This window comes from Myotis davidii, unplaced genomic scaffold, assembly GCF_000327345.1.
Source record: "Myotis davidii unplaced genomic scaffold, ASM32734v1 scaffold217, whole genome shotgun sequence".
Classification (NCBI taxonomy): Eukaryota; Metazoa; Chordata; class Mammalia; order Chiroptera; family Vespertilionidae; genus Myotis; species Myotis davidii.
The window spans coordinates 8,006,999-8,020,708 of record NW_006290034.1 but is presented as its reverse complement, the minus strand read 5'-3'; the positions used below and the strand labels follow the sequence as shown (position 1 = coordinate 8,020,708).

The 13,710-nt window shown below is 49.3% G+C and overlaps 1 protein-coding gene across 2 annotated transcripts in view; it reads left to right on the top strand.

The window, feature by feature from the left end:
• The window catches only part of SYT6 (synaptotagmin 6), a 57,303-nt gene extending 44,110 nt beyond the window's left edge, over positions 1 to 13,193 (top strand). For both annotated transcript variants that reach the window (XR_001513738.1, XR_001513739.1), the window contains one exon: positions 13,183 to 13,193. The gene's annotated coding sequence lies outside the window, so the exon portion shown is untranslated. The remainder of the gene's footprint in view (positions 1 to 13,182) is intronic.
• The last annotated feature ends 517 nt before the right edge of the window (positions 13,194 to 13,710 follow it).

Below are 13,710 nucleotides of genomic sequence, written 5' to 3'. Positions count from 1 at the left end.
CCCCCCCCCCCCCCGCCCCCTACGGTGCCTCTTCAGACTTCTCAGCGCTTGAAAGTTCTCAGGAGAAAAACCTTAGCTGAACTCCAGGGAGAGAGAAAGCCAAGCGCCAGTTGCTCCAGGCTCAGAAATTTCCATTCTGAGCCACTGGCCCTTGGTTCCGTCCCCTATAAATACCAGATAACGCTTCGGAGACAGACGGGGGAGTGACCAGCTGGATTTTCACTCTGGATAAAAATGTCCAGCCACCCGACGCTGCATGGTTTTTGTCCCAAACTCCATCCCTACCCCCAAAGTGAGCTTCCCCCCGTCAGCCACAGCTGAGCGGCCATTCTGTGACCTTCCCAGGCACCGGCTGGGAAAAGGAGGAGCAACTAAGACCCAAGTGGAAAACTAGCTGGTGAGCAAGCAGCCTGGAAGCTGACGTGGCCGAGGCTGACGACGGAGCTCCGGCCAGTGCAGCTCACTGAGCAAGTGCAGCGCTGCCAGGAGGAGCCGAGGAGGGCCACGGTGTTCCAGGCTGCCGGGAGCAGGGCAGGGCGAGCCAGCTCAGAACAAATGGGAACAGCTCGGCCTTGGCCAAGCCCAGGTGCGCAGGGAGTACACAGTGACATGTCAGAGGACAGGCCACCCTCGACGGTCCAGCTCTTAGCCAGGAATCCATGCCAGCCCCTCAGGCAAAGCCAAATACACAGGGGCTCCCCCACCTAAGTGTACCATCATCTAGAGGAGAGCCAACCACGTGAACACTCACCCTGCTGCCTTCTCGCTCATACACAGAGCCAGTGGCTTATTACTCATTCCCAGTCTATCCCTTCGTGACTCCCACAGTGCCTCCTGCATGAGCAGCGTCCTTCCTTGAGGTTCTCTCCCTGCCCAACTCTGGTCTCCTCCATGGGATCCACCCCAACTCTTACGCACACACCCCTAGAAATGAGAAGGCCCGCAGACCCAGGCCCTGGCCTCTCCCCAACTCTCCATTCTTCCTGGACAGTTTCACCCACCATCGCCTCCACATCAGCTACTGCCTCTGTGCTGAAGCTGATCCACATCCCAGCTGCCACGACTCTCGGAGCGCCCGGCCCAGACGGCCACCTGCCACAGACCAGCCCTCGGAAGTCCTGAGGCAACCTAAAGCCCGCCCTTCCCACAGCGAGTGTCTCTCGGAGCTGCTCCTTCAGCTGGCCTTGAACCTCAGAAGCACTGTGGCGTTGGTTTAATCTTTGACTCCCTTCTCTCCCTCCCTCAGCCCTTAAGTCATATTTATTTCTTCTTCTGTGTGGTCTCACTGCCCACTCTTTCTCTAGACCCTTATTATTTCCCTCCCGGATTACCCTCCAGGGACTGAAAACTCAAAGAACTCTGGGCTCAAAGGGTGGCATGAATGTGTGAGGCTGTCAGACAAAGGATGAATGGCAGGTTGTGGGCACCAGACAGTGTAAGCTCTATCTAAAGACATTCAAATTTTTAAAAATTTAAAACCCTCTAGGCAAACTAATCAGAGTTGTTCCCTGGACAGGGACTTTGCACCTCCACTTCCCTGGTAGTCTGATTACTCTAATATGATTAGTATGCCTTCCATATTACAGTACACAAAACCTTTCCTGACTCCCCTTTTGCCCAAAGGGAAAGGGAATGATTAATGTCTGCAAAAAGTTTTAAAATCACCAAGAATTTTGTCTTACAGGAAGCTGGCAATGGATTAAAAGTCGGGACACTTCATGGGTCTCCACCCTTCCCACAGGCAAATGCAACCCCTCCTCTCACATGCTGCACTTATGCCCACCCTCCCCTGGGAAACCCATCCGTTCTCTCCTTTTAAAAAAATTTATTTGAGAGAGAGAGAAGCATCAATGTGTGTGTGTGAGAGAGAGAGAGAGAGAGAGAGATTGAGATTGGTTGCCTCCTGCATGCATCCCGACGGGGGATCAAACCCACAACTTAGGTATGTGCCCTGACGGGAATGGAACCTGCAACCTTCACTGCACGGGATGACTCTCCAACCAAGTGATCCACACCGACCGGCGCCCAGCCATTCTTTAAGGCCTAACCCAAGCCTCCCCTGGAAGAGTCCTCCCAGACCCCTGCAGGGAGAGTGACTCCTTCCCATCCTCCCAAAGCAGTTGCTGGCCCACACGCCCTTGTTGGATGTCAGTGTGTGTTTCCTGTCTTATTACGCTTTTCCAGGCACACACTCCTGTCCTCCACCAGCAACCAGCATCAGAGCCTTTTCCTTGTCTGGCTCCCTCCCACTGTCCTGCTTATCCAGGTGCCCATCCTGGAGAGCCTGCCAGAGAGAAGCAGCGACTGCCAGAAGGGGGAGGGCACATGAGTCACAACCAGTCAAGTACCCAGATTCCGATTACCAAGCCTCTGGCTCAGGAAACAGCGTCTAGAAAACCCTGCATAATGGGAACCGAGGGCGGCCTCCAGCCACGGCTCTCAGACGTTCCTGTGCCTCCGAGCCACCCGGAAAGCTGGTTAAAAAGGTAAATTGCTGCCACGGAGATTCTGATGCCCAAGTGGAGCCGTAGAGCCTTGTGTTGCGCCAAGCTGGCAGAGGACTGTGATGCCAGTCAAGTTCAGGCCCACGCACCGAGGAACATCTGGTCCCTGAATCAGAGATTTGGCTTCACCTGGAGTGAGACAGTTGTTTCTCATCAAGAAGACCCTGACCCAGAGCCAGCCCCCAGGGTGACTGTGTTCTGAGCTCCACAGGCAGGCGGTCACACAGGGCTGTGCTCATGGACAGTCTTGGGTGGGATTATTGCCCCCTGGGCATTGCTGTTTGACAGCCCCAGGGGCAGCACACTGTGGACCTGAACAGGAAGGGGGTGTAGGCAGCAAATGGGGTATAAGGCGCCTGTTCCGGAAGCCCTGCCCAGGGCCCTGAAGGTCACTCAGCCAATGATACTGCAGTTCAGTCCCTACTGGAGCAGGACGCGCCATCTGTTTCCCATCCCTGCATCCTTTCTTCTGTAACCACAGAGCTAAAGCAGAGACAGGAGGCTGATCATGGCTGCGCAGGGGTTCAGAACAGGCTCCCCCAGACATGCCACGTTGGCATATGGATTATTTCAACTTGAAGGCAATGGAGACCCTGCAGGCTCGAGAGAAATTTTACCTCTCTCTAAAAGAATCTAAATTTGGGAGCTCTGCCCACACAAGAGTTATTACCAGATAATCTTTTATGGCCTATCTATGGGGCAGGGCAAACATCTATTTTTTAAAACATTTAAAAATATATTTTTATTGATTTCGGGGAATAATGGAGAGGGAGAAAGAGACAGAAACGTCAATGATGAGAATATCATTCATTGGCTGCCTCCTGCACACCCCACACTGGGGATTGAGCCCACAACCCAGGCATGTGCCCTGATGGGGAATCAAACCATGACCTCATGGTTCATAGGCCAACACTCAACCACTGAGCCGCATGGCCAGGCAACAACTAATTACTGAACATCTGCTTTGAAGCCCCAGGGTGCCTTCCCTCACTCCTTGGCTCAGAATGTCATATACACTTCATTTTCACTTTCTGTTTCAGAACCGCTCATGTATGTGGTGTCTCTGACTCTCTCACATATGTGGGGTTCCCATATGTATGTATGTAATTAAATTTGGCTATTTTCTCTTGCTAATCTGCCTCATGTCGATTTAATTATTAAACCAACTGGAATAACCTAGAAGGCTAGAGGAAAAATTCTTCCTCCCCCACAACTGAGAGCACCTGCTCTAACCAGACTGACCACAGTCTGGGCACCAACAGGGGCAGGAGGCAACGCAAAGTGCTGCCCGGGCCTGGGCACCTCTCCCAGAGCCCCTCTGCCTACCGCTCTCCAACTCAATGCTTGTATCTCTTTCTAGAACCCATTTCATTCTGATGTACATTACAGTTAGGATCTTCCTCATCAGAACTGAGGGTATTTAAGAGCTGATGTTTCACTACACTTTACACAGCGCCTGGCACATAGTAGGTGCTTCATAAATGTGTGTTGGATACATCAGGATGTGAATAAATGAGTAGATGACTTCTCCTACAGGCCAAAATCCACATCATCACAATGACCCAGAATTATCCTACACCAGCCACACACCACAGGGTCATTTCTGGGAGAGATAGGCTGAAGGGAATACATATTTTGGAGGTTCTCTATGGGCTCCCACTGCTGCTATGGTTTAGAGTGGCCACTTATGACCACACTGGCCACTATCTTCCAATAATGCTGATATTGATAATAGCAGCTCCCACCTGTTAAACGATTATGATGTGCCAGTCACCATGGCAGCTTCTTTACATGTGGTACCTGATTCGTTCTGACATCATGCTATGAGGCAGGCACCATTCATTAGTATTCTAATTGCCTCATGATATAGATGAGGAAACAAGAGAAGTAAAAGTCACTTGCCCAAGGCCAAGGGGATGAACCGAGATTCAAACGTGGGTGGGTCTGACTCTCACTGCTCCATCCGGCTTCTGGAGGGCTCGGTGCACCTCAGCCTGCACCACACTGGCTCTTCCTGACCTATCGGACAGTAGGTTTATCTCTTACAGGGACACTGTGAGCTCCACACAGCAGATTCAACTCAGGCCACGGAAGACAGACCACTGCCCTCTCCCGCCCACAGCTCAGGTTCCTCCCCAGGCCCCCAAACATTGCCCAGAAAACACCTTCCTTTGTGCCCTAGAACCCTGAGCCCATGCCACTGTTTCCAGACTGAAAGTGCTCCTTCTGGCCCATGCCAGCTTTCCTCCCTCTGCAAGGTGGTACCTAGGATTGGTGCCTGTGATGACGGATGCTCTCAATATAGTGGCCAGTCCCACTAAGAAGGTTTGAAAATAAACTGGGCCAGCAGGACAGGGTAATTAGGCCGAGCTCTCCTGATGGGATGGGCAGGTCAGCGGGTGCAGGATCAGGGAGCTGAGTCCTGGGGTGCATTTAATTAAGTATCGCTGTTCTGTTCACACATCGGATGGCAAAGCTTGACGCAATCCCCACCATCTCCCCTCAGGACTCCGGGTGGGGGGTAGAGCAAGGCAGCCAAGGGGAGCCAAAGAAAAAAAATTAACACAACAGAGCAGCCAGCAGCCCAAGCCTTCTCCTTCTACACCCTCAGCCCTTGATTATGGCAAGAATAACCAAAGGGGAAGAGAGTCCTGGGGAGACAGGACAGCCCTGTGGCCCAGAAGGGCTGGAGGAAGGGGAAGGAATACTTAAAAATCAGTTAGGCGATAGCTGCGCTGTCACCCCGTGTAAATTCTAACAAGGCCCTGTACTTGGAGATAACAAAGGCCACCGTGTTTAATTAAGGGTATAAATGGTAAAAATATGAGACAGGAGCTCTTACGAGATGTTAATGAGGTGGATGGGAAACCTCTAAAAATAAACCAGGCAAGTTGAAAGGGTAATTAGGGCTGCAAAAATAAACAGAGGGTGTCAGCTTGAGAGACAGTCCCTGGAAAGGCTCCTCCAACATGCTCTCAGGAGCTGGGCGGGCCAGAGAGTGCCCCCAGGGGTCAGGGCCTGTAGGAGGGGCACAAGCGTCCTAACTTGCCTGGTCTCCTTCCTACACTTTCCAGAATGATCATGAGCTCCCCCACCCCGCCCCGGCCAGCCCCAGCCCAGCAGAGACAGGGAGGCAGGCTATGCCTTATTTAACAGGGAGCCCCACTGAGACCCGGGCAAATGTCGGGATGAGAGGCCTCCAGCTAAGGGCTAAGAATCAACCTGGTTTCTGCCTTTGAACCCACAGCCAGGAATTGTGCCTATGTGAGAGGGTGCATGGACACACGCACACACACCCAAGATTTCAAGCCAAGGCCAGTTGCTCCGATATAGTGGAGGTGGCTGCAAACCCCTGAGATGCATCTGAGATGATGTTGTAAGCCCCTGGCTCCCCTCCGTAATATCTTTTTCCGCTTCCCCATTTCTGCTTTAAACCCAACCGTATTCAGAAGTCGTTCTGTGTCAAGTAAGTTTGGGAAATTCTTCCCATAACAGGGCCCTCAGGAAGATGCACATGAGCACACTGAACAGGCTGAGAACTGCGGGAAGAAATCTCTTTGTGTTTATTTAACTCAGCATTTCCCAAATCTGGCCATGCCGCCCTGTTTTCACACAATACCATTTACCATCTGTCCCCACTACTCAGCCCAACGAGTAAACTTGGGGCACAGACACAGCCTCCTCGAGTCTGTGAGATCCTGTCCAAATGTGACTGTCCAATGTCACTTTCTTACCACCTATGAACTAGATGATATGTTTAACCTCTGCCAATCCCCAATATCGAATAATGCAGCCAAACCGGGGGAGGGGGGGGCGGGGCATTTACATAGAAAATAGAGGAAAGAAAGAGAAAACGAGAGGGAAGAACTCAATCTCTAGGGCGGCAGAACCGTGTTGACTCCTGGTCCAAGCACATCTCAAAAAAATCCCAAAGCAGGAGGGGGCCCTTGGCTGGCACAGAAGGCCAAGGTCCTTGGAAGGCCGCTGACTGCAACAGCCCAAATGAATCGTGAAGACCAGGCCCACAGCCTGCCTGTCCGCCTACTTGCTGCTGCCTGGTCCAGAGGAGATGGGGCTGAAAAGGCCTAGGGCTGCCTGTCCTCATCCACGTCCCACCGCAGCCCTGAAGACCTGCCTCTCAGTGCGGAGGTTCTTCTTATTCGGTGGGGAAGGCAGAGTGAGATGCCTGTTCCCCAGCAGCTCCTTTTCTTCCCAAATACTTCTTTTCCAACGACCTGCACATCTGTCAATCAGGGCTTTAACTTGGTCACTAGCCACCTAATGAGATAGAAAATTAGGACCAGACCACAGTTTGGCAAAGCCCACTGGTTCCTGGACGTGGTTCTAAGTCGTCAGAGAGCTCCCCTTACAGGCCACATGGGCTGCCTGCACCTGAGTCACATGACTGCCCTGCTTGGCTTGTTTGCTCTTAGGCATTCTGGACAGAAACCTGTGTCTGCTACTGGCCTTCATCTAAGGTTAGAAGCAACACGCAATCTGCTTCATATCCATTCAGGCAGCAGGCCTCCCAAAGCTCTACCTTCAGTGGGCATATGGTCTGGGTCTCAAGGGAGAGCAGGTGACAACTTAATTACTTGTTTGTTTTTTTAACCAAAAATCACAGGCTGCAAACTTCCTATCCTGTCATGATTATTTTTAAATTCTATCTCATCTCAGTGATACCATAGCTAGTCTCAGGTTTGAAGGCTCTACCGCTTAAAACCTCACTCCTGGTACCAATGCTGTTCTAATGGCAACTTTTCTGGTTTCACACTTAAAACAACTAAAGTAAAAAATATTTAAATGTAAGTTTAATATTTAAATACCTACCTACCTGTCTGTCTGTCTGTCTATATCTAGTGAAAGAGAAGGAACAAGGCAGCCAGGCTCAGGGAAACTGGGACTGAATATTGGAAAAAACAAACAAAACAGGCATCTTCTCTTTCTTTCTCTCTCAGGGGTGGTCACCCAGTTCTCCATCAATCTGTGTCTGCTCCAGCCTCCTCGCTTTTCAGGCCTTTCAGGAAGACAATGGGGGATCAATTTGCTGCCCTCTTAGCAGCTTACATCTGGCCCAAGGGCTGCTGTCACATCCCCTGTCGCTATACGACCTTCTAGCCCAGATGTCCATTAATGACTGGCATACTCAGTGGTGTGGTTGGAACGCTCGCAAGACCCTGATGCCCATGAATGACTGGCAGCACTCAGTGGTGTGGCTGGAACTCTGGCGAGACAACATCCGATGGGTATAGCTCAATGGCTTGACCCCGAGCACACGGGCAAAGCTACCTGTCAGCCGTGTGGATGCTGCCTTGGCACCTGGCGTCTATTCCTTGTCTAGTCAGCGTCACAGTCCTGGGAGAACTAGAAGTCTGTAATTCTGTCCTTTCCTGGCGATATGAGCAGCCCAGCATCATGAGACAAACATCTGTATGTCTCCACGTGGACTCTCTAGGCTCTAAGAACGAGTCACAGCTTAAACTGAAATGATCATTTCTATAGACATCAGTCTTTCTCCTCCTCCTGTTACCCTGAACTGAATGAATATCACCACCACCCATACAGTTCTCCAAGCTAGAAATGGGGGGATTACCCTCCCTGTCTCTTCTATCCCAATCCCCATATCTAATCAAACATCAAATTTTATTGATTTTTTACCTCTCAAATATCTCTTGGACCCAGCCACTTCTCTTCAACCCTCCAGCATTATCTTAGACCATGTTATTATAATCTCTTAACTAGCTTATCCCAGGAGCCTTTTAACTGACCTTCCTCATTCAACCTCTCCTCCTTCCAAAATAGTCCCCATTGGCTTTCAGATAAATTGGACCCTGTCACTCTTCAATAGTGCCCAGTGTTCCAAACCCTCCGTCTTACCACTTGATTTCACTCTCAGAGCCACACTGAACCACTTACGGTCTCAGAGGCCACTATTTCCCAGTCTCTCTTCGGGCTCAGCTTTGCACATGCCCACCTCTCCCCGGCGGTCTTCCTGGCCTCTCAACCTACATTAGATGTGTTTTCTTTGCACTCTCATAAGGCACTTAGCATTGCATAGTTCTTATAACTCTCTATTGTAAGCACATGTTTTTTTAATCTGTATCCACCACAAGACTCTAAGTTCTTTAATGGCAGGGGCTGTGGCTTACTGATCATTGTGCTGGGCACGCACTTGATAAGGTTTGTTGACTAAAACAGACATGCCTACCTGTTGCTCTGTATATACCACCCACCTCCTATATTCAGTTCTGTTTTCCTATCATGATTGCTTGCTTCTGTGCAGGATCTTATATTTTGTGAAGGATAGTTACAAGTCGTGTCACATGGGCTCATTCCAGCAAACCCTCCAGCCCTGGCCCTGTGACAAGGAACAAGGAAGAAATGCTACTTCCCTAAGAAGGAAACAGGATTCAAATACATTCAGTGACTTGCCTGATGGCAAGTGGTCAGGGTTGGTTCCTACTGGAGAAACCCACCAGACACCTGGGGAGCAGGTGCCAATCTCTGGCAGCAGAGAAAGCACATGAGTGAGCGTGTTCTAAAAACACAAACATACTATGAGTTGTGAGATTTGAGGCCCTAACTCAGGAGACGCTAGGTTGTTCAGAAGACAATAGGAGAGCCATTCCAGCAGTTTGCAACTGCCACTTGGACGCAAGGAGGAGGGCAGCTCTGTGTCCTCACCATTAGAATTACATATTATGGTCCGTAAATGATGATGAATGGTGTTCTCTAATGTCAGCGCTCATGGCAGGGCTGAGCAAGGATTAGACACAACACGGCCAGCTCAATAGGCAGCTAAAAACCATTGGCCAGGGAAACCGGAGGTACAGGGCGACCTGATTTTCTAGGGAACAACATGACAAGGTGGGCCAAGCCGAGGGAGCAGACCAAGGATCAGGGCGGACAGCAGAAAACCAAAACAGCTGCTGCCTGTGAGGGCGAGGCCGGCCCATCTCTGTCTCCAGTTGTGTTTCAAGCATCATTCAGAGCCTCAGAGCCTCCACTCTTAAGTCTCAAAAAGAGCCCCCCCCCCTTTTTTTTAGCTACAGGACATCAGAACACTTTAGCGACAACAAAAACAATGCTTTACTCACAGGGAAAAAACTCAGGCAGAAAAAAAAAAGCCCGGCTCCATTAAATAAGCTTACGTCCGGAAAACCCAAGCCATCGATAGATCCGCAATGACAGGCGCACATGTCCATTTGTCTTACCAGATGTACAGGCAGCAAAAGAAAAGAGCGACACCAAATGCAAATAGCTACCCACAAACAGCTTTGCCTCCGGCGGATGGGCGGATGGGCGGATGGGCGGATCACAGGAGGGCAGGAGTTCCCCGCTGGGATGGGTACTTGTGGCTGAGTTAAAGCTCCCTAGATGTGAAGTAAAGGTTCCGGCAGTTCAATGGGTATTTGCATAATTGATCTAACCAAGAGCAAATCTGCGGTCTGTATTCCTGGGCCCCGCTGATGAAATGCACTATATAGCATGGCCTCGTGTGGAAGAAGCGATGTATTCCAGGAGCGCATACACCAAGGGTTTCACCTGAAGGTGGAGAAGTACAACTCCCAATGGGAAGAGATCTCTTCTTGCCCACCTTGTGGGATTTTGTAGAATTACAGAATTTCCAGCTAGTCAAACATTTCACCAGTCCTCCAGCCACTGCCCCCCGTCCCTGCCTTTTTTCTAGCTCCCCACAGCTGCGTTGCTAACTTGGACTCAGCCCCAAGTCCAATAACATGAATTTGACCTGAGACATAAATAATTTGAAGAGCCTTGCTTTCCCATTTCCCATTCCCAGTCTAGTGGGGATTAATTTGAGAATGGAAACTCTTGTGTCCTCAGAGTCACTTTAATATTACTCTGGCCCAGGCGACTACCATACCCTCTCATCTGATCTGCAAGCTCTATCTCTGAAATCTATCTTTATTTCCAGCTCCACCCTGCCCCTGCCACTCAACGCTAAGCCACCTTCTTATCTCTTTGGATTTCAGCAAAAGCCTCCTAACTGGCTCCTACTCCATCCTTACCCCCAGCAATCCATTCTCCACACAACCGCCAAATTCTTTTCTTTGTAACTTTTAATATGCATTTTTAAAACATACCCCAGTAGAGAGCACAGTATAAAGAAGCCCTGGTGCGTGTGTGTGTGTGTCTGTATATGTCAACGAAAATCTTAGATATTATGGCGTATTATCCACAAACACCTGTGAATTATGCATCTCAAACTAATACAGACTTTTAACCTAAGAATCATGCTATTATCACACAATTGTTATTTAATATCACCTGATACCTAGTCTGCATTTAAATTTCCTAGATTGCCCCAAATGTCTCTTTTCAGTTTGTTGGGATAAGGATCCACACTAGTTCTAGACGTTGTGTTTTGTTATGTCCTTCCGGCCTCTTAATATGAATCAGATCAGGTCATTTCCTGCCTCAAACCCTCCAATGGCTTCCCCATGCAGTTAGAATAAAATGCTAAACCTGTACCACGCCCAAGGCCTTGTGTGATGCAGGCCCTACCCCCTCTCCATTGAGCTCTCATCACCTACTCAACTCAACCCATCAAACTTGCTCCCACCTGGGATTCTGTACTTGCCGTTCCCACTGCCTGAAATGCGCCATCCTCACCGCACACACACCCAGATCTCGGCAAAACTGGCTCCTGACCTTCAGGTCGCAGCTCAAAATGCCACCTCCTCAGAGAGATGCCTTACTGGATCAGACGTTCTAAATGAGCCCTTCTTCCCCCAGGCCACTCTATCACATCACCCCATTTCCACGCCTTCATGCAGTTTATTACTATCTGAAAGCACTTTCACCTTCATTGGTTTCTTTAGTGCGACAGAACGTTAAATAGAAGTTTCCACCCAAACACCAAGAGACAATGGATGTGAAATTTCAAAGCTAGTTATCCCTCCATGAAACCCACAAAGGAAATGGTCAAGAACCTTTCCACGATTGTTGAGCCCCTCAGCCAGATCCAGTATATAAACAAGGTAAGAAACCAAAGGAGGGAGGATTTATAAAGGATTTCTCTGGAAGGTGCTGTTGCTGTCCCGAGAAAGCCAACTGCGTCCACAGGAGAGGAAGGGATAAGATGGGGAGAGAGAGGGTTTAGAGGACACTTAGAGAGCTTACTGTGCTCTCGCAGGTTGCCTAGAGGGGAAGAGGAGTGTGGTGGGTATTGAACTTGTGCCTGACTCTCACCTGGGAAACAGGACAGAGGGTGCAGGAACGGATTCAGCCTGAACTTCAGGGCCCGTTGGGATGAGAGAGCTTGAGTATTCCCATGGACCACTGTGAGCCAGGACTTCTGTGCCATATGCAGGGAAACCTAGAAGTGCTGAGGAGGTAACCTTTGGCCAGTGGGTGGAGGGACAAATCTCTGACCAGAGAGGGATGGGAATTGATGGATACATGTTTTCTCTTTCTTTCCTCCAGGTAGGTGGTTCTGAGATGTCGGTCAAATGGCTTCTCAGACAGTCCACGTAATCGGGTAACTGGGAAGAAGCCCAATTGACAATGCATCGTGGAGTCCGCTCTCTTCTTCCCTGGCTCACTCCCTCTGACTCTTACACGTGCCTTCTGGTTCCCCCTCTCCAATAAAACCTCACATTTAAGCCTTTGTCTCAGGTTCTTTGTATTGGCCGCTTCCAGACTCAGACAGAGACGGAGAAGTTGACCCCTCAGAACACCTGGCTGCCCTGGTGGGTCCTGTGACCTCTCACTGGTTTTGGTTAATTCTTTGTTCTCATTGTCTGACCCTCAGCCTTGTTGGTTCAGGAATTTTCATCTTTCAGAATCAAATAGAGAGGATCTCTCCCAAGGGCAGCTTATGTTGCCCACATGCCTCAGGATAAGATACCCCACTATTTAGGTAGCTACCATCCAAAATATAACTGACCAACCAGAGATTTGAGTGCACCAGTGTATCTCCTCCTTGTGAGTGAGAAACTTGAGAGGCCACGTGAACAAGTAACAGTAAATCCCCCAGCAGTTCTGGGTCTCATCATCTTGGACTATAGCTCTCAGCTAAGCGCTTGAGGGTCTCTCGAGGCATCTTCTTGACAAGTAGCCTTTCCCAAGCTACTTAGCCTGACCAAGTAGCTTAGCCAAGAACTCCTTTCCCAAAGCAGTGCCTAGATGGGCACCATCCACAAATGCCCCTGTTACATCCCTATTTTTATGCTTCTACATCATCATTATTATAAAGAAGGCGATGTTTTGAACAATTACTCATGAGCTTTTCTCTTTGGCTTTTCAGGGGGTATGACCTTCCCCTTGGTTAGCCCCAGGCCTCCCTCTGCCTGGGGAGAGATTAAATTGTTACAGAAGAATGCAAAAGAAATAAAGAGTGAATATTCTTCTATTGACACTCAAAATGAGATTTCTCAGCAAGACACTAATCTTTAGATCCAGGCTGTTGTCTTGAGAGAGTCAGGATTGCCAGTTAGCGACAATGACAGGCTCTGAGGCACAATACCTGGGCTCACATACAGGTTATGTCATTACCCGCTGTGTGACCTTGAGGAAGTTACTGGATTTCTCTGTGACTTCGTGTCCTTATCTGTAACATGGGAGTAATACTAGTACCTGCCTCAGAGAACGGTTACGAGAATTCAACAAGCTGGTAGCCATAAAGCTTGCCTTGAACAAATTGGATTCCTTCTAGATCCCAAGCGCTGTAACTCTTAGAAGTAGTTAGAGAGCGTCTGGAACATAATAAAGTAAGCGATAAACGTAAGCTGTCATTTTCAAAATTCCTTTACCTTCCTCTTTAGTGTATTAAGAACCAGCTCTTAGAGAGCCAACAAAGCCATGACATAAAATGATGACAGCTTCTCCTTTGAGTCTGAGGGATTGTGGGGAGAGACTGAATATTTCCTAAAGGTATTGTTTACATTGTTGCCCTGGATTGAACTGAACCTAGATTTTTTTTCTTCCAGCCACTTAGAGGCTAGAGACAAAATAAAGATTCCAATTATTTCTGGACATCCAAGATATGGTATAAGTCTTATGACCTTGATTCAGTATTTATTTTAGTGGATGTTCCCAACTGTGGAGCCCATCTTATTGGGGAGTTGCCCTCCACACCCACAAGGCAGGCCCAACAAACAAAACATTTCCCCATGAAGAGGTCCTGCTCCTTCTCCTCTTCCAACTCCAATCCCAGGGATAATTAGGGTGGACACGTGACTCA